Genomic DNA, 25,115 nt, shown 5'->3' with positions numbered 1-25,115 from the left:
GTGTAGTTAGGGAGCCATTCTTAAAATGTTTCAAAAAAGAAACTAATCCAGTTATTTGTGTATTTGCTCTTTTTCGCTTACATCTTCTAAGCTGGCCCTTCGTGAACATAAAATTTTTAGGGACACATCATATTTGGATGTATAGACACCACTTATAAGTCTTGTAAAATGAATACAAAACAGGCATGTATTTTAAAACATTACAGCCTGCCTTATTCCAAAAAGAATTTCAGGCAAATTTAGTATGTTTTAAAATGTGACAAAATAACATAAACTAGGGAAATAATATTTTAAGAAAGTTTAAAAAAAGACCTGGCAATAAAGTTGAGGGCTTTTCAGCTATAAAATATGCAAATAATCTAAGAATTACATCCACATAATTAACCAGAATACCATCTGAGTTGCCAAGGAAAATAATTTTCATTTTCATTACTGGGTAAGAAGGAACATCTGAGACTTCAGATGGTGAGTAAGGGTGACTTTGCTCTAATTCATGAAGATCAGGACAGCACATTTCAATATGATCCAATTAAAAGGAACCCAGGGAGCATCCATGACGATAAAAGATGACTACGATTAAAACTTGTGTTATTTAGACATTGTTATTGGCACCATGAGTATCACCATTGCTCTGCAAACTGCAGTGTGCCCTCAAGGTGGTCATATGGATCACAAGATCAAATTTTTTCTATTAGATGCATGCTATGGGACAGGCTTGCTTAAAATGAAAGGAAATTTCAACATGTCGAAAAGGAAATGTCAAACTGGGGTATTACCAAATTAGATATAAAAGTTTTGGTGAAATGAGACACTATACCATGATTTATTATATTTTGGTCTGTTGTTTTTAAGTCTTGATATTTATTTTTGTCTGTTTGTTTATTAATGGGAGGACTTGGGAGCCAGAGCATTTATGATAGCTTTTTTATTTGGTTCAGTCTCCTCAAATGAAAAATCTTGTTGAAATGGCTAATTTTGGAAGAATGTTGACCAACAGAAATTATCTAACAAGGTACTTGTTGGTCTTTGGGGGAACTCACTTCGAAAGAGAATTCCCTGATGACCTACTCTAACCGTAAATCATTGTACATTCAAAAACTATAGTTTAAGGCTCACTGGTTATATCTGAAAGCTTACTCACATTTGTGTTTTAAATATTCCAAGATTTACATACTTTTATGCACTATTTCTTGTATTTTGCTCTCTTTTCTCTCCCTTTTCACTTTCTCTCTATTATATATCTGTGACTCTTAAGCATATACATTTTTGTTTTATTAATCCTCTAAATTCTTGAGATATTTAGAAACATGCATTGTCTTCTGATTTTTGCTAAACTGATAGGCTTACACAACAACTTTAGAGAACAGGGAGATTTTTTTGACTACTCTCTTTGTTACTGGAACTATATTTTCAGGCCAACCTCAGTACATAAACGGCAGTGACCTTTGTATTTCCGTGTGAGTTACGGTGTGGTACTATAAACCTTGTTTGTTAAGTGACTTGCATCTCTCCCATTATTGAATATGTTCTATTATATTGTATAATATAATACTTTTTCTATATCCGCTTTTCTCTCATTTAGAAAATATTTTTTTGTGTGGGTGTGTGAATATTTGCACTCAGGGCATTACGATAGGCTGAATAATGGCCTCCCTGATATGTCCATATCCTAATTCCTGGAACCTGTGAATGCTACCTTATTTGGAAAAAGAGATTTTGCAGATGTTTTTAACTTAAGCATCTTGAGATAGGGAGATTATCCTGAATTATCTGCATAATTAAAAAGCTGAGTCAGAGTTGGAAAAGAAGGTGGTGGGATGAGGGAAGCAGAGATTGGGGTGATGTACTCTGAAGATGCAGGAAGTCAAAGAATAATAGTGGCCACTAGAAGCTGAAAAAGGCAAAGAAAGGGATTCTCCTCTGAGTCTTCAGAAAGCATCCTCCTTGTTGACACATTGACACTAGCCTGGCAAAACCGCCTTCAGACTCCTGCGCTCCAGACCCTAAGAGAGCAAATGTCTGTTGCTTTAAGCTACTAGGTTTGTGGTAACATGTTATGGTAGCAACAGGAAACTACTGCAAGCATAATTTTTTTATAAAAGGAAAAAAGCCTTTATTGAAATTTAAATAAATATTACATTTAAACATAGTATATTTACAGAGTTGTGCAGCCATCACCATAATCTAAATTTAGAACAATGCTATTACCCTTAAAAGAAATCCCATGCTTACTCTGAAGAATATGGTTTTTTTTAATCAAAAATAACATAACTGCTGCTTAACATAGGTGGTGGCACCCCATGAATAATTAGGCAAAATAATTCAGCTTTTGTTAGGAATCGAGTAGGGAAGGGTATGGAGGTGAAGGTGAATAAAAACCTCTAGGGAAATCCCTGTGGTCCTGGGCCACTTACAGTAATTCTCTTTCATCTACAACACCCACTAATAATTATAAATCCAGGTTAATCTTAGAATAGAAAGTAAATTTAGGCAACATCTTTTTCTATACATCTTGCTTGTTTCAAAAAGAATCTCAGATGTCTCCCAAAGAATCCAAAATAAAAGCAGGAAAAACATATAGAAATTAAAATTTCACTACAAAGTGTGGCAGGGACTCAAGCTGAAACTTCACACCTTAGTGAGCCATATTAGTTACCTGAGTTGGAACAGAAGTTTGTCACCAAACTTTTGAAAATTAATGTGAAAGGGAACTCTTTTTCATCACAGTCTTAAATAACCTGATATAAAAATAAGCTAATTGTCCAGGGAAAACATGATACTTTTTGGTATCATAATGAGAAAAGTATTTCTTCTGAATGCTCACCTGATGAAGGCACTCTAATAAAGTAGAATCATTCATCCACAAATATTTATTCAGCCTACTATGTGCCAGACATGGATACTAGGTGCTTGGGATGCATTAAAGAAGATGCAGATAAAGTCCCCTGCACTCAAGGCCCCCAGATCCCTTCTGGCAGCCACTGTGAAGTCCTTTAAAGAGATTTGGCAGAGTCACCTAAAGCTGGCAGCACCACCCTACAATCACAACTTAGTAAAACCAATTATAAAGACAGACCAGACTGCGTCCTTGAAAATCATTTAGCGTCATAATTCCTTTAGTAAATTTTGGCCGACATTGATTTGAGATTAACTCCTTGGCAAATGCCAGAAATAGAGCCCTTTTATGTAGCCATGGGAATTCAGAGCCATGTTCCTTAGAAATAGTCAAGGTGGGGTTAGGGTTTTAATCCTTTTATGGAGGCTTAAAATCTCAGTAAAGCCATATGGGGTGAGCCGTGGGGTGTCCACATTCAGAGCTCAACTTCTTTTGAGAAAATTGTTTTGAATCAGCTTCACCCATAGAGCTGTGGTGAGCAAGGATTCCAGATCCATTCATTAAAGCAACTTTGTTTCGCTCAGAAATAGTATTTATAGTAGTGCATAACTAAATATGCTTGAATGAAAACAGCACCTTAATAAAACACCGACAGAATTTCACATTAAAAAGTGATATTTTTCTTTATGAAAAAATAGCCAAATTTAAAAATGTGGCTGAGATTTTAAAACTCTAAGATTTTTAGTGCAAGTACATTTCAAATTGTTTTCCTTACCGTCTTATCCCTCATTTTTAGCATATTGTCTTATGTAGCAGTGAGGTACTTGATTTTTCATATAAATCTTTGAAATAACTTGTTTAAAACAGGTTAATTATTTTGCCAGTAGGTAAAGCAGCCAGACGTCTCAGTTATCTGACCCCACAAACAAGAGTTGTAATAATTATAATTTACTGAGTACAAACTGTGTGCCAGAAACTGTAAATGACTTGAATCCCCATTTAATTCCTATGATCAGCAACGTTTTACATGTTTGGTAAATAAAACTCAGAGAGGTAAAGTAACTTTGTTGATGTCACACAGATGGTTATTTGGCAAGCAGATTATTTAACATTTTTCAATGACTAAAAACACCTCATTTGGGGGACTTCCCTGGTGGTTCAGTGTTTGTCTCTGTTGCTTCCACTGCAGGGGGTGCAGTTTCAATCGCTGGTTGGGGAACTACTAAGATCCCACATGCCACGTGGCGAGGCCAAAACAAAAACAAAACAAAACAAAACAAAACAAAAAAACCCACCTCGTTTTGAACCAGTTGATTTTTTGTACGTCCATTTCCAACCTCCTCTCTTTCTCCCTCTCTCTCTCATGCTCTCTGAATCTTATTTTCCTTAAGCCTCAAGTCATGTCAGTGCCCACATATACCAGGTAGTTCACTAGGCATTGTTCACATAGATGTTAAACTAGTATTACTAAAGAGACAAGTTAACTTGCTGAAGTTTTCGCTTGGTATGGAGCTGGTTCAGAGTTGAAAACTGTAAACTATAGCTGTTGGGCGGAAGTGTTCTTATAAGAGAGTCCACCTTTACCAGGCTGATGTGAAGGTGGCATGAGAAAACATTAGTGTCAGAAGAAAGAGCCTGAACAAAAGGGTGAAGACCTTGAAGATCATGGCACAGAGACAGGATTAAAGTTCAACTGGTCCAAGAACAGGTGTTTAATTAGCTGAAGCCAGTGTGGACCTATCTAAAAGGCAGGGGGGCGTTGGCATGTAGTTTAAGAAATGCATCAAAGAAGATCTTTCACGCATAAATGAGGGCAAGAAAATGGGCACAAATACCAAGAACAAAGAAAAAAGACAGCTGAGATTAAGACAGCAGCAACGAAGCCATAAAAGATGTAGCAGAAAAAAAATTAAAGCCTCAACATTTATTAGACCTAGTGAGTGCATGCTTGGATATGGAGTGAGGTGTAAATGCAGTAGACTCGGTGACGTGTTCCCAGACTCCCTTCAAAGAAGGACTTGCTGTCCAGCTGTGGCCAGTAGACTGCCTGCAGCTGAGAGCCCCTTCAGGCTACCCTAGCTGCACGGAACATTCTTCCCCTGAGATCACGCCCTTCCCAAGGGCAGCATGAATCTAGTGACTAACCAAAGAGGGGGTAGAAAGGTCCAGACATTTGAAGCTGGCTGAGAACCATTTGATGCTATTCTAGATCCAGAGCTTTGCCTGAGTCTCCATCCACCAGCAAGGCATTGCCATGCTTCTCCCTCTGCCCAGTGCTGCTTTGTTCCTTTCCTTTAACAGAGGACCATCCTTGAAAAAAAAAAAAAACTCACACCACAAACACCATCTCAATATCTGCTGTCAGAGAACCCAACCTGTGATTCTGCCCAGGTATCTGAACTGAAGCTTCCTTATCAAAGGGGAAAGTGGTGAAAAGTAGTACATTCAGTTTTAATATATTGTGTTGGAGGGAAAAGTGGATAAACTAGGTGAAAATCTCCTGAGGGGAGAAAGATATTCCGGACTGTAGCTCAGGAGTTAAGGGTGAGTAGAAATTTGTATATGGGGAAATTTTTTATAACAAATCCAAAATATCTTTCATGTTTTTCATATGTTGTAGATATATTTCAGAGCCTATTTTCCCCAAGATTCTAATTTTAAACTAAGAAAAACTATTTTGTTTGTAATATGAGCAGATTTTAGCAGTCATTTTATTGTTTGGCTATTTGAACTGATTCTTCCAATCAGTTCTGCTGTAGGACTTGGCATCTTCTAGGGATCTTGAAGACTTAGAGCAGGCAAGTCCAAATTGAAGTCAAGCTTCCATTCCCTTAGCAGCTTTCTTAGAATGTGGCATCCCTATGTCAAGCAATTTTCTTTATTGCCCAATTTATACATAACTGACAAGGTGTCCCAATTGCCTGGTTATGATATCCTGGCTTCTTCTTTGATGGCAAAGTGATTATGTTTTAAGGGGCTTTCTACACACACATTTGTCAGCTTTTAGCTGTTGCTTATGTCCTCAGTTTGGATATAATTGATGCCCAAGGGTAACTTGCACATTTAAATGGGAACACTTAGTGATTATTCACATCATATCGTCTATAAACACAGGAAGAGACACAAGAAAGTTTATTTCTTCACCTTCATATCTCCCACATATGTATTTGAATGCTGAATGCAATCATCAGGCTTCTTTATTTCCCTTTAGCCCTTTTATGCTCTTCTGATTTCACATTTCATTAGTTAATAGTACTGGATTTGTGCCAACTAAGTAATATATACACATATGACTTTGGAGTTAGACTTAAGAGGGCATCAAAAAAGAGGCATCTACTACTAATAATCAAATGAAAATGAGGGTGTGTACTCACATACACACGTGCACACACACACACACACACACTACATCCTTTCTGTCTTAAAACTGGATATAGAGAGGTTGCTCCCATAAAGAACACTGGTAGTTAAATATTTTACAGAAAGAATTAATGTAAAGAATGCTATGTTCTCTTATATTTAGTAAAACAGGCAAAGATATTCAATTGAATGTGCTCTGTATTTAGGAAGACTGTATCCTAGTTTGCCTAGAACAGTCCTGCTTCATGCCTACCATGGTTCCCACACGGTCCTTTATAGCATTTCATTAACTCTCCAAAATATCCTGGCTTGCAAATCAAATCATGTGGCCACCTTACCAAGAGTACTTTTTAAAAAATTAATTAATTAATTTTTATTTATTTATTTATTTTGTAATATCTTTATTGTAGTATATTTGCTTTACACTGGTGTGTTAGTTTCTGCTGTATAACAAAGTGAATCACCTATACGTATATGTATATCCCCATGTCCCCTCCCTCTTGCATCTCCCTCCCACCCTCCTTTTCCCACCCCTCTAGGTGGTCACAGAGTACCTAGCTGATCTCCCTGTGCTATGCAACTGCTTCCCACTAGCTACCTATTTTACATTTGGTAGTGTATATATGTCCATGTCACTCTCTCACTTCGTCCCAGGTTACCCTTCCCCCTCCCCGTGTCCTCAAGACCATTCTCTACGTCTGCATCTTTATTCCTGTCTTGCCCCTAGGTTCTTCAGAACCATTTTTTTTTTTTTTTTTAGATTCCATATATATTATTAGCATATGGTATTTGTTTTTCTCTTTCTGACTTACTTCAGTCTGTATCACAGACTCTAGGTCCATCCATCTCACTACAAATAACTCACTTTCATTTCTTTTATGGCTGAGTAATATTTCATTGTATATATGTGCCACATCGTCTTTATCCATGCATCTGTTGATGGACACTTAGGTTGCTTCCATGTCCTGGCTATTGTAAGTAGTCCTGCAATGAACATTGTGATACATGACTCTTTTAGAATTATGGTTTTCTCAGAGTATATATCCAGTAGTGGGATTGCTGGGTCATATGGTAGTTCTATTTTTAGTTTTTTAAGGAACCTCCATACTGTTCTCCATAGTGGCTGTATCAATTTACATTCCCACCAACAGTGCAACAGGGTTCCCTTTTCTCCACAGCCTCTCCAGCATTTATTGTTTGTAGATTTTATGGTGATGGCCATTATGACCGGTGTGAGGTGATATCTCATTGCAGTTTTGATTTGCATTTCTCTAATGATTAGTGATGTTGAGCATCCTTTCATGTGTATGTTGGCAATCTGTATATCTTCTTTGGAGAAATGTCTATTTAGGTCTTCTGCCCATTTTGAGATTGGGTTGTTTATTTTTTAGATATTGAGCTTCATGAGCTGCTTGTATATTTAGGAGATAAATCTTTGTCAGTTGCTTCGTTTGAAAATATTTTCTCCCATTCTGAGGGTTGCCTTTTCGTCTTGTTTATGGTTTCCTTTGCTGTGCAAAAGCTTTGAAGTTTCATTAGGTCCCATTTGTTTATTTTTGTTTTTCTTTCCATTCCTCTAGGAGGTGGGTCAGAAAGGATCTTGCTGTGATATATGTCTTAGAGTTTTCTGCCTATGTTTTGCTCTAAGAGTTTTATAGTGTCTGGCCTTATATTTAGGTCTTTAATCCATTTTGAGTTTATTTTTGTATATGGTGTTAGGGAGTGTTCTAATTTCACTTTTAACATGTAGCTGTCCAGTTTTCACAGCACCACTTATTGAAGAGGCTGTCTTGTCTCCATTGTATATTCTTGCCTCCTTTATCAAAGATAAGCTGACCATGTGTGCGTGGGTTTATCTCTGGGCTTTCTATCCTGTTCCATTGATCTATATTTCTGTTTTTGTGCCAGTACCATACTGTCTTGATTACTGTAGCTTTGTAGTATGGTCTGAAGTCAGGGAGCCTGATTCCTCCAGCTCCGTTTTTCTTTCTCAAGATTGCTTTGCCTATTCAGGGTCTTTTGTGTTTCCATACAAATTGTGAAATTTTTTGTTCTAGTTCTGTGCAAAATGCCATTGGTAGTTTGATAGGGATTGCATTGAATCTGTAGATTGCTTTGGGTAGCATAGTCATTTTCACAATGTTGATTCTTCCAATCCAAGAACATGGTATATCTCTCCATCTGTTTGTATCATCTTTAATTTCTTTCATCCGTGTCTATAGTTATCTGCATAGAGGTCTTTTGTCTCCTTTGGTAGGTTTATTCCTAGGTATTTTATCCTTTTTGTTGCAATGGTAAATGGGAGTGTTTCCTTAATTTCTCTTTCAGATTTCTCATCATTAGTGTATAGGAATGCAAGAGATTTCTGTGCATTAATTTTGTATCCTGCTACTTTACCAAATTCATTGATTAGCTCTAGAAGTTTTCTGGTAGCTCTTTAGGATTTTCTATGTATAGTATCATGTCATCTGCAAACAGTGACAGTTTTACTTCTTCTTTTCCGATTTGGATTCCTTTTATTTCTTTTTCTTCTCTGTTTGCTGTGGCTAAAACTTCCAAAACTATGTTGAATAATAGTGGTAAGAGTGGGTTCCTGATCTTAGTGGAAATGTTTTCAGTTTTTCACCATTGAGAACAACGTTGGCTGTGGGTGTCATATGTGGCGTTTAATTATGTTGAGGTAAGTTCCCTCTATGCCTACTTTCTGGAGGGTATTTATTATAAATGGTGTTGAATTTTGTCAAAAGATTTTTCTGCACCTACTGAGATGATCATATGGTTTTTATCCTTCAGTTTGTTAATATGTTGTATCACATTGATTGATTTATGTATATTGAAGAATCCTTGCATTCCTGGGACAAACCCCAGTTGATCATGGTGTATGATCCTTTTAATGTGCTGTTGGATTCTGTTTGCTAGTATTTTGTTGAGGATTTTTGCATCTGTGTTCATCAGTGATATTGGCCTATAGTTTTCTTTGTTTGTGACATCTTTGTCTGGTTTTGGTATCAGGGTGATGGTGGCCTCATAGAATGAGTTTGGGAGTGTTCCTCCCTCTTCCATATTTTGGAAGAGTTTGAGAAGAGTAAGTGTTAGCTCTTCTCTGAATGTTTGATAGAATTCGCCTGTGAAGCAATCAAATTTGCCTGTGAAGCAATCTGGTCCTTGGCTGTTGTGTGCTGGAAGATTTTTAATCACAGTTTCAATTTCAGTGCTTGTGATTGGTCTGTTTATATTTTCTACATCTTCCTGGTTCAGTCTTGGAAGGTTATGCTTTTCTAAGAATTTGTCCATTTCTTCCAGGTTGTCCATTTTATTGACATATACTTGCTTTTAGTAATCTCTCATGATCCTTTGTATTTCTGCAGTGTCAGTGGTTACTTCTCCTTTTTCATTTCTTTTCATTTCAGTTCTATTGATTTGAGTCTTCTCCCTGGTTTTCTTGATGATCTGGCTAATGGTTTATCAACTTTATCTTCTCAAAGAACCAGCTTTTAGTTTATTGATCTTTGTTATCATTTCCTTTATTTCTTTTTTATTTATTTCTGATGTAATCTTTATTATTTCTTTCCTTCTGCTAACTTTGGGGGTTTTTTGTTCTTCTTTCTCTAATTGTTTTAGGTGTAATGTTAGGTTGTTTATTTGAGATTTTTCTTGTTTCTTGAGGTACGATTTTATTCCTATAAACTTCCCTCTTAGAACTGCTTTTGCTGCATCCCATAGTTTTTGGGTCGTCATGTTTTCATTGTCATTTGTTTTTAGGTATTTTTTGGTTTCCTCTTTGATTTCTTCAGTGATATTTTGGTTATTTAGTAGTGTATTGTTTAGCCTTCATGTGTTTGTAGTTTTTACAGTTTTTTTCCTGTAATTGATATCTAGTTTTGTAGCTTTGTGGACGGAAAAGATACTTGATACGATTTCCATTTTCTTAAATTAACCAAGGTTTGATTTGTGACACAAGATATGATGTATCCTGGAGCATGTTACATGAGCACTTGATAAGAAAGTGTATTCTGTTGGTTTTGGATGGAATGTCCTATAAATATCAATTAAGTGCATCTTGTTTAATGTGTCATTTAAGTCTTGTGTTTCCTTGTTTATTTTCATTTTGGATGATCTGTCCATTGGTGAAAGTGGGGTGTTAAAGTCTCCTATTATGATTGTGTTACTGTCGATTTCCCTTTTTATCGCTGTTAGCGTTTGCCTTATGTATTGAGGTGCTCCTATGTTGGCTGCATAAATATGTACAATTATTATCTCTTCTTCTTGGATTGATCCCTTGATCATTATGTAGTATCCTTTTTTGTCTCTTGTTATAGTCTTTATTTTAAAGTCTATTTTGTCTGATATGAGAATTGCTACTTCAGCTTTCTTTTGACTTCCATTTGCATGGAATGTCTTTTTCCATCCCCTACTTTCAGACTGTATGTGTCCCCAAGTGTGAAGTGGGTCTCTTGTAGACAGCATATATACGGGTCTTGTTTTTGTATCCATTCAGCCAGTCTGTGTCTTTTGGTTGGAGCATTTATTCCATTTACACTTAAGGTAATTATCGATATGTATGTGCCTATTACCATTTTCTTAATTGCTTTAGGTTTGTTATTGTAGGTCTTTTCCTCCTCTGTGTTTTCTGCCTAGAGAAGTTTTTTAAGCATTTGTTGTAAAGCTGGTTCGGTGGTGCTGAATTCTCTTAGCTTTTGCTTGTCTGTAAAGGTTTTCACTTCTCCTTCGAATCTGAATGAGATTCTTGCTAGATAGAGTAATCTTGGTTGTAGGTTTTTCCCTTTCATCACTTTAAATATGTCCTGCCACTCCCTTCTGGCTTGCAGAGTTTCTACTGAAAGATCAGGTCTTATCCTTATGGGGATTCCCTTGTATGTTATTTGTTGCTTTTCCCTTGCTGCTTTTAATGTTTTTTCTTTGTATTTAATTTTTGATAGTTTGATTAATGTGTGTCTTGGCGTGTTTCTCCTTGGATTTATCTTGTATGGGACTCTCTGTGCTTCCTGGACTTCATTGACTATCTCCTTTCCCGTATTAGGGAAGTTTTCAGCTATAATCTCTTCAAGTATTTTCTCAGTCACTTTTTTTTTTCTCTTCTTCTTCTGGGACCCCTGTAATTCGAATGCTGGTGCATTTATTTAGTGTTGTCCCAGAGGTCTCTGAGACTGTCCTCAATTCTTTTCATTCTTTTTTCTTTATTCTGCTCTGTGGTAGTTATTTCCACTATTTTATCTTCCAGGTCACTTATCTGTTCTTCTGCCTCAGTTATTCTGCTATTCATTCCTTCTAGAGTATTTTTAATTTAATTTATTGTGTTGTTCATCATTGTTTGTTTGCTCTTTAATTCTTCTAGGTACTTGTTAACGTTTCTTGTATTTTCTCCATTCTATTTCCAAGATTTTGGGTCATCTTTACTATCATTACTCTGAATTCTTTTTCAGGTAGACTGCCTATTTCCTCTTCATTTTTTTGGTGTGGTGCGTTTTTACCTTGCTTCTTCATCTGCTGTGTGTTTCTCTGTCTTCTCATTTTGCTTAACTTACTGTGTTTGGGTCTCCTTTTTGCAGGCTGCATGTTTGTAGTTCCCTTTGTTTTTGGTGTCTGCCTCCATAGGCTAAGGTTGGTTCAGTGGATTGTGTAGGCTTCCTGGTAGAGGGGACTGGTGCCTGTGTTCTGGTGGATGAGCCTGGATATTGTCTTTCTGGTGGGCAGGACCACATCCGATGGTGTGTTTTGGGGTGTCTGTGAACTTATTATGATTTTAGGCAGCCTCTCTGCTAATGGGTGTGGTTGTATTCCTGTCTTGCTAGTTGTTTGGCATGGGGTGTCCAGCACTGGAACTTGCTGGTCGTTGAGTGGAGCTTGGTCTTTGTGTTGAGATGGAGATCTCTGGGAGAGCTTTTACCATCTGATATTATGTGGAGTTGGGAGGTCTCTGGTTGACCAATGTCCTGAACTCGGCTCCCCCACCTCAAAGGCACAAGGCCTGACACCCCGCCAGAATACCAAGACCCTGTCAGACACACAGTTTTTCAGAAGTCTGACGTCTTCTGCTAGCATTCAGTAGGTGTTCTGTAGGAGTTGTTCCACATGTAGATGTACTTTTGATGTATTTATTGGGACGAAGGTGATCTCCACATCTTACTCCTCTGCCATCTTGAAGGTCCTCCTGAGAGTACTTTTTGATTATTAAATAATTTAGCTTATCAATATGCTGGGTAACATGTGACCTGTCATAAAACTTTTATTAAATAATTCTACTCGATTAATCAATTGTTAATCCTAGGAGGATATAGTGATTTGAATACTTTGGGGATTGTTGTAAAATGTTTATTATAGTTAATTTTATATGGAGTTTTTCATTTAAAAAGTAGAATGGTCTTAAAATATATCAGTTCATGAATATTGTTTCATCAACATGGTGTGATAACATGATCCCTGATTCGCAATGTGGGATCCCTGATCTCAGCAATATTATAATTTACTATGTGGTATTGATGAGGTCGTGGACTTCAGTATGCTCTAAAAACATGATTAAACATAGTCGAAATACTATTTTCTAAAGTAGTGTCTAGATCCAAAAGGTTATATATCCATTCGATAATCAGCTATGAGCTGACTTTTGTTGCACAAATCCCTTCAAAATATCCATGATTCTAGGAGTACTTGGATAATGAAGATATGGGTGATGATAAATTTCATTGCTTTTCTGAACCTGTATTGGCTTTCGTTTTTGTTACTTCTGACTTTACTATGTAGAAATCATGATATTGGTAATAAAAATTTTATCTTTATCGTATATATTTATTCACATTTCTTCCATTAATTATATAGTCATCACTTCCTGGAGAGAAATATGCTCTATTTCCAGACAGTATGTGTATTATAATTTTCTAAATTTTAAAATAAACATTGCATTGACATTATAAGCACTCTCAGTGTACTATGATGGTAGCTTCATGTTGTTATCAAAATAATGTGAATACAAGCAGTTGCTTAATTTACACATACCCAATAAACTTAGGTAATAGATATTTTTAGTGAATTGATTTTTATACTGAAATAATTATAGGTTTGTCATTTTGTAGACAAAAGCCATCTGATCGTTTTCTCTCGGTATACATCTTACTGAGAAATTGTCCTGTGACAATAGTTTTACTTTTTATAAATTATCCTCCTTTAAGGATTTTATATATTCCAATGACTTGAACTTCTATGTAGATGATTCCACACTTTTTAGACCCTCCTAAAACGGGAATTGCATTCTGACTGTTTCCTTGACATCTCCATCTGGAGTCCCTGAAAACAGCTTTAATTCAACACACCAATAATTCAATAAATACTTCCTTCTCAGAAAAATGTATCCTGGGATAACCCTGCTGGAGTAATGTTTGATGACACCTTCTTTCTCACACCCTACATATACTTGGTTGCCAAGTTATATATATATATTCAATTTTTGCAGTGTCTGGTTTAAATATTTCTAACTTCTTGAAACATGGACAGATTTGCCTATTCCCATTTGTGTGTGTGTCTGTGTGTGTGTGTGTGGTGTGTATTTCCCCCTCTACTTATACACTCTATAGAGAACTTTGTAAATTTCTTTTTTACATTCTTTTTTACTCTCGTTTTGTTCATTTTTAATTTTGAGTCTCAATTGAATTCCCTTTTTTCAAATTCAATCACAATCTTTATGTATAAAATAAAAAAACTCACAAGATAATTTTTGTATTTTATGAATTCAATTATTTAAATTAAATAAATTATTTTAACATACACACTTGCAAAAAGTGAATGAAATATGTTTAAGTAGTTAATAAATTCCATTATTGTAAAATGAGAGGTGCCAGTCACATCTCTATGTTCCACTGGAATTTTGCAGCATATTTTGTCACTGGCTAAACTTTAGTTGACTGTTTTATAGAAAGTGATTTTTTTCATCATCTCTTAATGACACTTTCTTCACCTGGCACTTTAGTTATTTTTGTTTATGCATCAAACACTACATATTTGATGATAGTAAATGCTTCTTATTATCCTTGTCATCAAAAAGAACTAAATCTGTTCTGGGCATGGCATTGTACCAGTTTCAGGTGCATGGGATGCCATTGAAAACTGTTTGTGGAATAAGTGAATGAATGATGTTTTTCTTCAGAGAAACTCTCTTGAGGACAAGGTCAATATTTTTACATGCCATAATAGTCCCTATATTCTAGCACCTGCCTAACAGTTTTTTAATAGTCATGTGTAGAATTTAAATAGTCCTGATAGAAAATCTTGTTCAATAAAATTATATTACTGAACCTAATCTCTGAAATAAAAGGCAAAATTTATGAAATCTAAACAAAATTTCTTTAAAGTTTTCTACCTGCTGTTGTGAATGAAATGAATTTAAGTTATCATTTTATGAATATGATTAGTGATGCCAAAATACTATTAATCCTATGCAAAATATTAACCAGATTTTGTTATTGGTTCATATAAAAGGTATTACACAAGTAGTATTTAATTGAATATATATATATTTTTAATCTCAAATTCTGTACCTTGGAAAATAACTTTTGAGAGAAAATTGATAAAAAGTCAAGAATGCTATTAGTTTTCTATTTCAGTTCTATACATCAGGACAACACTAAACCTATTTAAGAGATAGATGAGTTTTGTACATGACCATTATGGATTCTGTATGGAAACAGCATTACACATGTGAAATACAGAATCAGATTCTTAATGGCCACATTCTTACATTTGAGAAATGTTTCATAACATTTCACAACATTGTGATAAAATATGGTGTACTGAGAATTGAGCTTTATTGCAGAAAGTTAAAAATGTATGCCTGCAAAATTGTTATGATTCATGTTTTTCAATTGAAAACTGGAATAAAACAGGCTGGCAATCAGTTCTCCAAAAGTGACAGATGTAATAACCTGGTAGGGAATTCTCAGAGTAGTTCATGATTTTGACCTTTGGAAGGTATAGATTTAAGGTGGGATTTAATTTGGAACCACAGATGGAAGAAACATCTTCTTTCCTTGGCTAATATTAGACAGCCATTTAAAAAATCCAGAGGAGCCAACTCTAAGTTTTGCACAGAGAGAAGAACCAGTGTATACATGTTGTGGGTTCTTAATAAATGTTGTTGTCATAGCTGTAGCTTTTACACAGCCAAAGTGCATACCACAGACCCAGTAGCACCCAAGCTTTTATTTTGTGGCTTCTGGCTGTCCACATGTTTAATGCAAATAGTTGTGCATTTTAGACAATGCTATTTTTGTGGAGAGCAATTTCATTTTCATCCAAATGTCATTCCCTTCAGCTTTTATTCACTCCTACTACTGTTCTATATTATAAAAGAATGAATTCCATCTACCTTAGCTTAAATGAATATATATATATATATATATATATATGGATTTTAAAATATGGGATTATAACCTCTCAATCTATTACCATTCTCAGTACCTATGCAGTTCAATGAAAGCCATCTGTAAGCTTTAGCTAATTTGCTTGGGATTTAATTTTCTGAAAAAGTGTGTGAATTTTCAAAAGAGCAGAAAGAAGAAATAAAATGACTATCTAAAATTATTACTATACCATCTCCTATTACCAAACTAAAATTGTTTCCTAACCTAGTGTCAAGAATTTTAAAAAAGGAAAGAAAAATGCCTTTTTCCCAAACAACAAAAGATAGTTTGACAAAGCAAGTAAAATACAACTACGGATTTATCTGTCTAACAACTTGAACAAGACATAGAGAGTTCAGAGTCATAGAAATTTAGACCTGGAAGAAACATTAGAAATCACACCTGGCAATCTCTTTCAGCCAATAGAAAGCTGAGGCCAGAGACGCTTAGTGACTTTTTAGGGTTCACAGAACTAATTAGTGTTAAACATGGCAATCCCATGGCAAAAATTTCCAAGCTCTTTTAAGGAAGTTATTTGCATTACACTACATGATGATTTATATAAATAATATTTAAATGCTTCCTTAGCAGCAGCAATTCATATTTTTTATTAATTTGTCCATAAGTAGCCTGAGTATTCCAGAAAATTTCTGTCTGACCTTACCTCTTCTTTGCAATAAACCATTCACTGGCTCCCCATCTTATTCAGATAGAGCCAAGGTTTATCCAGCGCCTACATGGTCTGAAGGGAACCATTCTACCCCTGCTCTCTTCTACCCCATCTCCTATTTCTCCCTGTCATAACAATTTGCTCCAGCTGCATTGGCTTCCTTAGCTCCCAGCAAACAACTGTCTCATGCTCCCACTCCTAGGGTTCGCATTTCCTCTTTTCTTTTCCTGGGATGCTCTACCCCCACGTATAGGTATGATTCAGTCCCTTACCTTCTTTAAGTCTGTTTAAATCTCACATTCTAAATGCGTCTTTTCCTGACCAGGCTACTTAAAGTGTTTGTTTTGTGTGTTTTCGTTTTGATTTTTTTAAAAATACACTGCCATATCCCTACCTTCAGAAATGGTAACTCAATCATATGAGGTCATCAAACATTTTGTTGCTGAATTCATAAATAAAAGAATAAAAAAACTATTACTTTATCCAAAGAATAAACCATAAATTATATAAGGCTAAGTGGGAGTGTGAATCAAATACTTCTTTGTAGATATGCCAAAGATTATATAGTGAATTTTTAGCAAAACACAAAAAAATCTTGGCATATTTGAAACCTTACCAATATTATTTTCCCTGAATAAACTGTTTCCTGTTTCATTCCATTTTATAGCATTCCTGCTTCCTTTAGTCAATAATTTTAGCAGCAAAGTGATATTCAAATCTCTTTGTCATCACTAGTATAATCAACTAGTGGTATGGATGAGACAGTGAATACTTAAAGAAATCTTTATTCTTAAGAGGACACTAGTTATATCTATATTTAAAAACTAGATGTACTCTGTGAAATTTAGGTTGATACTTGGAGATAAAAATAGCTTCAAATTTAATTCACATCTTCCATCTATAGTATCCATCCCTGGAAGAAGAGTAAATAGACAAAATGTGGTAGCCACATGTAATGGAGTACTATACAACAGTACGGAGCAACAGATCAGCTGTGCCCCTAGATGCACAGAAACATGGATAGAACTTAAACAAATAATAGTTATTAAAGATATAAAAAATAACATTATACATACATATGTATATATGACATGTGTATATACATACATGTGTACATATGTATGTAAACCCATAGTGCTTACTGGAAAAGTAAGAAAGATCATTATATATACGTGTGTGTTTGTATACATGCATGTTTAACAAGCATATGTACACATTCATATAGACAAATATATAGATATGTAACCTTTATGCATATCAATTAAAAATGTGGGTAACAATCAGAATTTATATTTTGAAAAAATATATACAAACAAAATATAGTGTTAAACACATGAAAATGTTTACCAATGATTAAAGAAAGAAACAGAAAATGAGGAGATAAATGAATAAGCAAATGAACAAATGAAGAAAAGGACATTTCAATAATAAATGATAATAATGTGCCCTGATCCTATGAGAATAATCAACTAAGATCAGTCAATAATCAAGGTTTCTATTACAATTAGGATATTTCTATGTCTAGGAGAGAAAATATCAAATGTATATTAATTTTACATTGTCAAAGCCATTTCTATTAAAAACAGTACAGCAAAACTTTAATAATATTTTTCATTTTTTTTGACACATTCTAATTGAATGAATTAGATGTGTATTACACCAAAGTTGCTACTAATGTAGATTTTGTAACTCTTTTTATTAATTTATTATTACTTTGTGATTAAATACTTAACATAGACAATGACTTCCAAATTTATTGGTGCTTCCCAAAAACAAATGTGGGAAGTTTCCTGTCCTTTTTTTTTTTTGAACTACTGGTCCATACAATTTAGTAAGGTTTCAAAAAGAGAAATAGAAAACAAAATTCTGGGATCAATTTAGTTTAAGATTCATATATATATATGACATCTGCCCATACTGGAAAATATCATTTTGTAGGGAATATTCTAAACAGCTAGGGGAGTGGGGACAGGTAAAATAGCTCAGGTGTTAACCTTATGCGCCACTGTTTATTACAGACATAATAATTTAAAAGGAAAAGTTTTACCAGACTATTGTTAGAGGAAGAGGTAATCTGAGAACGGAAGTGATGTTCCTCACTGTTAATTATAGCAGTAACATTCTCCTCTACATGTTGAACTCTTCATTCATTCACACAATAAACAAATATATATTAAGCACTTTTATACAATATGAACTCAGGTTCTAGGCACTGGAGATACAACACCAAAAAAAAAAAAAAAAATTGCAAAATCCCTGCCCTCATAGAGTATGTCTTATGAAAGTTAACAAAATAGAAATATACTTTCTGAAAAAAAAAAGTAAATTCTTTTTGAAAAGTAAATAATTTAAGTCAAATTATGGTATATAGCTGTATATAAAAAGAAAAAATATGTAAATCTTTTGTATTTGGTTAGTTTAAATGTGTCTCTTGAATCTAATCATGTGTGGAGGAAATAACTAAATAGGCTTGATTCTTAGAAAACAAGAACAGAGGTAAAAACATCCTGATTCCATTAAAGTTTCTCTATCCTATAAAACTCTTGTCTTAGGAATGGTATATTTCCTCCATAAATTCTCTGGTCCAGCTCCCTGTAATTCTAAGTTTCTTCTTATGGATATAGGTACACCATGTTGAAAAGGTTATGGTTCTGTAAAGAAACTCCACATTATTTAAGTTTGTTGATAATTTCTAAGCACTAAAACTTATTCTGGGAGTAAAGATTCTAACTGTTAGTTTTATATTAAATAATACTATGAAATACAAATTAATCAATATTTAATTAATTTTATGCCATTATTTTTACAGAGAGAGATGTAAAGCTAGGTAACCACATACAATGGAAGTGTGGCCATTAGACACCAAAGAGCAATTAACTAGGTTTTATCTTATTTACGGTCAACAACCAAGGAATAATTACATTGTTTAAAATCAACATCTCCCATCTATGCTTGCATAAAGGATTTATTTCAAAACTTGAAGATGAGAAACAGGAACTACACAGAGATTAAATTATTTAATTTAAAATCAGCAGTCTGTTATCTCCACTTTAAAATCATTTTCCATATTTACCTTTAATCCAGCAATCTAAAATGATGTTTGAAAAATATTTTTATCCCATTTAATGTACTTAATAATTGAGCATAAATTATGAATGCAAATATAATTTGCATGTCATAAATCAGGTTTAGAAGCAGCTGCAAGACAGTAAGGGAGCACTTTTCACCATATACGTTATGGATTAACAGATAAAATCTAGGAGTGTGGAAGGAATGCATATAAAGTACTGAATTGTGATTGTACTCTAATCAGATATCAACATAAATACATATCTTTTAAAAGCTTCAGACAATTTAAGTATATGGTGTCATTTAACTCATTTAGAAATACACATACAAACAGATGCACATACATCCCTCACTTTGCAATTAAAATATAAATATATGTGATAATCTTTTGCTTTTTAAAAGAGAGTACTGCCATCTTGCATGCTTTCGTAAAGCTCTGTGTTCATGCTTTAATAGTACTGTACTTAGGAGTGAAGATAGGCTGCATTGTCTTCAATATTTAATTGTTTATTGAACAAGGTGGCAAAACTTTATTGCTTAGAAAGGTTTACAGAGAAAGGTTTGCCGAAATCATTTGTAAGCTCTTAAACGAGAATGAACTTCACTCTTCAGATTAGCACAATTGAATTTCCTCTATTAATAGAAACTCCATTTCTATAAAATAAATAAATAACACATGTACTTGAATCTATAGAAATCAAATTAATTAGGACACTCTAATAATATCTATTCAATAGCTCTTTTTTAGAAATATTTCATACTTAGTAGTTTTAATACTGTTTTACTATTTTGGAGCTTAATTATAGGAGCTTGTAGTAAACTACAAAATAAAGTTTCTCTCTAATTTGGTTAAGTATCCATCACAAATCGAAAATCATTACATCTAAAAAATATTTACTTTAATATTCATCATCATATTTGAATCATATGATTCAAAATCATATTCAATTGATCCTGGTTCCTAATAAGTGCTTCACAAGCATTGAGGAAAGTTAATACAAAATGGCCATTACGTGATACCCTCACATCTTTCTTAATTTAATGGATACATAAATTAAGCATTTAACTAATAGGTCTATTTCCAAGGATATATTTTGGAATAGGATTCTAGTTTCTGAGTTTCCTCTGAGACAGATCCTCTAACACAGATGAGCAAATTAGTTCATGTGCCCTGTAGTCTCGTAAGTTATTAGTTTGATATTTTGCTACTGTTATGATGAACAATGAATTAGATAGTAGGCTGTGTTATGAAACAAACACATATTACAATTTTTCATATATATTTTTATAAAGATATACCTTGTTGGTTTTTTCCCCCTTTTTAAGCCCAGTTTTCTCCTATAGGTATCATAAACTTAGTTTCCATTAAATATTCCCATATTTTACCCAACAAAATTGGATTTTCATTAAAAATGTTTTGTGATATTTTAAAATACTAAAATATGTGTTTTGCTATAACTACAGAAGTTATACAAATTTTTATTAAAAGATGCAATTATTACTTGGTCCTTCTATTGTTTCCCTTACTTCTCAATGCCTTAGGAAACCAGTATTAGCTTTCTGGTATCTATCCTCTATACATCTGTAGAAACATACATAGATATTCTTGTATAACTTGACTGAGTTGCATATAACATATAACATGCAGCAATTTATTTCTCTGAATATTTCATTTATCCCTCCAGATCAGTTTTTAGTATTTATTTTTTAACAGGGTACCAAACATCATCTGTTATTTTTATTAGCTTCAGTCTATCCATATGTAGATACAATGCATATTTATGCAAAATATTGCCATTGAATGGAGCAGTTAATTTACATGTTCTAGCCACTAAAATAACATTTTAATAAATATATTTATATATATGCCTATAAGCATTGAGACTTTTATTTCTATAGCCTAGATTACTAAATGCGGTATTGCTGAGTCAATGAGTGTGAATCTGTAATTTTGATATATAGTGCAGATTTACTTTCAAAAACAGTGTAGCCGTTTAGACTCCATTCAGTGATGCCCATTTCCCTACATATTTGTGCACCATAGTTAACACTCGAATCTTTAACCAATACAACGTTTGGAAGAAGAAAACTTGTGATTTTAATTTATATAGTCTTAATTAGGAGTGATGCAAACTATAATATCACTCATTATCTTCATGAATTAATATACTTGCCTTGAAATTTATTATCAATTAAAAAAAAGAAAAAATTGCACCAGTTGTAACAGACAAGGAAGACTTTATTCAATAGAAAAGACAGATTGAATTCAATTTTGCTGAAACAAAAGGCAGGGGACTTTTCAGTGCTGGAGTGAGCTAATTGAAAAGTATTGGAGGACATTTCTAAGGAGGTTGGTCCATGTGGTTACATCATCTGTGTTTACTAATTGGTGCTTATTGAAGTTAGCCTCCTACCCTCCCACAGAGACTGGGAAGTCAGGCCTCTATCTTTCTTGATGATTGCATTTCAAAGAAATGGCTCCCAGGACTTTGAGAAGAAAAAAAAAATATTTGCTGGGTTGTAAAACTGGCAAGAGGCTGAGAGAAGATTTATATCTCAAAGGGGTAGAGAAATAATTTACAGGTGCACGTTTTCTAAAGTAAATGCTCTCAGAAAAGGGAGGTCAGGGAGTGCATAGTCAGGAAGAAGCCTGTCTAAAATTTAGTCAAGCTGAGGAGAACCTTAAGGCCATCTTGATTTCTACAAAGTAACTTGTGCCTGTGGCTACCTCCTCCAGAGACAGTTTACTTGCCTAACCCTCTCCCCTCAACTACCACCTGCATGACAAATTTGTAGCTTTTAATCCTTGCCCTCCTTCTGCATTTTGCTGAGATTATTTATCTATCTATTTATCTATCTATCTATCTATCTATCTATCTATCTATCTATCTACCTACCTATAGCTCTATCATCTATCAATCATCTATTTAACTTATTCTCTCATAAGAATTTAATTCTGGACTATTATATATTTACTAGGAGTATAACTCATCTAGCTCAATAATTTTTAAATAACACATTACTATTAACTAAAATGTATGTTTATAAATATATTACAAGATGTGTTTGCTATATTTTCTTCTTTTTATTTTCCATTAAAAAAAAAAAACAACCAACAACTGTGTTCTGATTCTATAACTCTTTGTACTTTCTCTAGAATTGTCCAAAGGCACCCAGGAGGCAAAAGCTCTGACTTTTCACATGTTTGATACTATCTTACTTTTTATGTTAAAAATGGAACTGTAACAGTTGGCAGTATTTAGCATTCTTGAACAACAGATACCTTCTCTCCATCACCCACGGATTTTATTCCAATGCCCTTCAATTTCTACCATACAGATGAGAAGTTCTATGGTTAGCGGATTTTCTCTTCCTTTTAAGGGAAATTTTCCTTCTATTCTGAAGATTGTAAGATTTTCTCTCTTTTTTTTTTCTGAATTGAGGATTTGTATCAGGGTATTATGAATTGTATGTGATTTTTAAATTAATCCTGTCTGGGACTTGATAAGCACTTTAAGTCTCCAGGCTCAGAGAAAATGCATCTTTTATTTGGTTCTCCTTTTCTTTAATTCTTTTTTCTTTCTGGAACTCTTTCCTCCATCCCCCGTTATTACATCTGCTTTGTGGTACAAGTCTCTTAGAATTTCCTTATGGCTTTCCATTCCTTTTTATATTTCTTCAACATTAAGTGCTATTTCTTTTCTCTGACTCTGCAGAACATCATTTAGCTTTTAGCTGTGATTATCCTCTATTTTCATTTAAAGATACTTTAAATTCAAAGTTTATTAAGACTAGATATCACATTTACATACTTGGTCCATTTCTTCCAGGTAAAAATGGCAGCCGCCTCCTCACCCCCAGGAATGTAGACAGTTTAGTTCACCATCTTAGCACCCGGCCAGCAAGATCAGAAAAGTCTCCCAGAGTCCCTAGTGTAACCAACTGCTGTTCCACAGGTGGCAGTTCTCACCCCCGCTGTCCTTAGAAAGCATGAGATTGTTCTTTATACCTTCAGAAAAATCCCCTCCTCTCCTTCTGATTTTCAATCCTTATCTGGTTCCAGGGAGAACATTGGTATATACCTTTTATATTCTGCCACATTTCCCATCAATAGAAGAAAAGGGAGTCACCAATATCTCACTCCATCCTTTACCTTCTGGAAACCAGATTACCATTTTAATATTGGAAATGTTTACTGGAGTGGGGTTGGGAGGATTTTTCTTGACTAATGTTGGAATTTTCTTTTAAAGCAAGGCAAATAGAATGGTCAGCTTTTTGTCATACGGGTTCTGTTAGAATATAAATGGATGTGTGATAGTTTTCAAACAACTTAGCATAAATGCAATAGAGGTATTTCTAATACTCAGGGTTATATTAGATCTTTAGTTTAAACCATGACAATTTTAAGCTGGAACAAGACATTAAACAGCAAGGTTTTCTCTAACAGCTCCTGTCCTGTATATCTCAGCATCTTGCTCAAAAACACAAATTGTGCACAAAAAGGCAACTCATTCAGATCTGTCATTACCTTATTCTCTTTCTCTTTTCCCAAAAAATCCAATCTGTCGAGCCTAACTAATAATATAAATAGAGTAGAAAAGAGATACAGATACAGACATAGATATGAAGCTTCATTTTTCATCAAACAAGGTATGGTGATATTGTTTTTTTGTTTGTTTGTTTTTTAACATCTTTATTGGAGTATAATTGCTTTACAATGGTGTGTTAGTTTCTGCTTTGGAACAAAGTGAATCAGCTATACATATACATATATCCCCATATCTCTTCCCTCTTGCGTCTCCCTCCCTCCCACCCTCCCTATCCCACCCCTCTTTTGAAGAGTCATCTGGTGAACTACAGTTATATAAAATGCATTCAACATTAATAGCTGTATATTTATATTCACATATAATTTTTAAAATTGTCACAGATATTTTTTCACTTCCCTATTAACCAATAGAGTTTTCCTAATCCTTCCCATCCTCAAGTCAAGACAAGTAAGGTTCCTACAGGAGATGTAAGGAGGCATATTTGTATGTGTTGTCAATGAACCAGAGCATGGATCTGGCTTTTATCCAACAATCAAACGTTTTAATTATGGAATCCAAGGAGACCGTCTTATTTCACAATAAAATCTGAAATTACCCAGAGTCATAATTAAGTATGACTTACACATAACACTCTGTGTACCATCTAGAATGCATTTAGTTGAATACTGAGTATTCTACCCACTCAACTAAACATTCAAACTAAACATTCAAACATGCTCAACTGTAGAGGCTGAATACAGGCAATAGCTATATCCTAGAAAAGGAACTGAGCATGGTTCTCTGGAAACCCATTACTAATCATTATCTTGATAACAGTTTTTCTCAGAATATAACATTGTAAAGAATCTCTTTTTGTATTATTTTTTACTGAAGTATAGTTGATGTACAATATCATGTTTAGTGTGTACAGCACAGTGATTCAGATATATATACATGTTTATGTTCAGATTATTTTCCCTTATTACAAAATATTGAGTATAGTTCCCTGTGCTATCTAGTAGGTCCTTCTTGGTTATCTATTTTATATATAGTAGTGTGTATATGTTAATCCCAACCTCCTAATTTATCCCTCCCACCACCCTCCTTTTACTTTTGGTAACCATAAGTTTGTTTTATCTGTCTGTGATTCTCTTTCTGCTAAGTAAATATGTTCATTTGTATCATTTTTTTAGATTCCACATATAAACAATATCATATGAATCTCAAACCCAAATTAATTT

General features: G+C 34.2%; 1 protein-coding gene across 1 annotated transcript in view; it reads left to right on the top strand.

The window, feature by feature from the left end:
* LOC309623717 (cadherin-12) overlaps positions 1-25,115 on the top strand; it is a 525,281-nt gene that overhangs the window by 4,094 nt on the left and 496,072 nt on the right. The window contains exon 1 of the mRNA XM_082380840.1: positions 1-25,115. This exon is cut by the window's left edge and continues 4,094 nt beyond it. The gene's annotated coding sequence lies outside the window, so the exon portion shown is untranslated.

Source organism: Balaenoptera borealis (genome assembly GCF_965194805.1).
Source record: "Balaenoptera borealis genome assembly, chromosome: 2".
Taxonomy (NCBI): Eukaryota; Metazoa; Chordata; class Mammalia; order Artiodactyla; family Balaenopteridae; genus Balaenoptera; species Balaenoptera borealis.
Note: the sequence above shows the minus strand (reverse complement) of the source record. Positions and strands in the feature narration are given on the sequence as shown.